The following is a 1,242-nucleotide window of genomic DNA, read 5'->3' on the forward strand; positions in this document are numbered from 1 at the left end:
TTCTGACACTGATATGAATTTTGAGAGCATCTCCTCAAGATTCGGTTTCGTCTCTTGCTGATAAGGTGGATGTTGTGGATTTTGTGGCTTTTGATTCCCTTGACCACCCTAGGAGAAATTGGGATGGTTCCTCCAACCTTTATTATAAGTATTATTGTATGGGTTATTTTGAGATATAAAGTTATTGTTACCTATATAGTTGACTTGTTCCTCTTCGGTTGTAGGATTGAAGGATTGATATTCTGTATGCACACCTCCTCCACTTGAATCACACCTCATTACTGGATGTACTTGCGTAGAACTAAGAAAACCATCAATATTTTTATTGAGAAGTTCTACCTGATTTGACAGCATAGTAACTGAGTCGACGTTATAAACGCCGACTATTTTTGTTGGCTTAGTCCTCATGACTTGCCACTGATAATTATTCAGTGAAATTTCTTCAATGAATTCATAATCCTCTTCAGGTGTTTTTTTTATGGTTCCTCCAGCAGCTGCGTCAATCATCTGTCTTGTTGAGGGATTCACACCATTGTAAAACGTTTGAACTTGCAGCTATAGAGGTAACCCATGGTGAGGGCACCTTCGCAGTAGATCCTTGTATCTCTCCCATGCATCGTAAAGTGTTTCTAAGTCCATCTGCACAAAAGAAGAAATATCATTACGTAACATAGCTGTTTTAGCTGGCGGAAAATATTTTAGTAGAAATTTTTCGGTCATTTGTTCCCAAGTAGTGATGGACCCTCGTGGTAACGAGTTCAACCACTGTTTAGCTTTGTTTCTCAGTGAGAAAGGGAACAACCGAAGTCGAATGGCATCATCAGAAATGCCATTAATTTTGAAAGTGTCACAAAACTCCAGAAAATTCGCCAAGTGAGTGTTGGGATCCTCATCCTGCAAACCATCAAACTGAACAAATTGTTGTATCATCTGAATTGTGTTCAGTTTCAGTTCGAAATTATTTGCAGCAATAGCAGGTCTAACTATACTAGATTCAGTTCCTGTTAAAGAAGGTTTACAATAGTCATATATAGTGCGTGGAGCAGGATTTTGATTAGCCACAATTGTAGGAGGTAGCTGATTACCTTGGTTTTCAGCCATCTCTTCGTTGGAGGTTGAGCCTTCTTGTCCGTTCTCTGTGTATCTTAAGCTTCGCTTTATTTCTCTTTGGTTTCTACGAACTGTGCGATCGATTTTTTCGTTAAAAAGTAATGGTCCTGACGGGTTTCTTCTAGTCATAAA

At 38.9% G+C, this 1,242-nt stretch overlaps 1 non-coding gene across 1 annotated transcript; it reads left to right on the forward strand.

The window, feature by feature from the left end:
- The first annotated feature begins 565 nt into the window (after window positions 1-565).
- LOC121206533 (small nucleolar RNA R71) lies at window positions 566-672 on the forward strand. The gene has a single exon (XR_005901577.1). It is a non-coding gene; the product is annotated as a small nucleolar RNA R71 (small nucleolar RNA).
- Window positions 673-1,242: the final 570 nt, after the last annotated feature.

Source organism: Gossypium hirsutum, chromosome A01 (assembly GCF_007990345.1).
Source record: "Gossypium hirsutum isolate 1008001.06 chromosome A01, Gossypium_hirsutum_v2.1, whole genome shotgun sequence".
NCBI classification, from domain to species: Eukaryota; Viridiplantae; Streptophyta; class Magnoliopsida; order Malvales; family Malvaceae; genus Gossypium; species Gossypium hirsutum.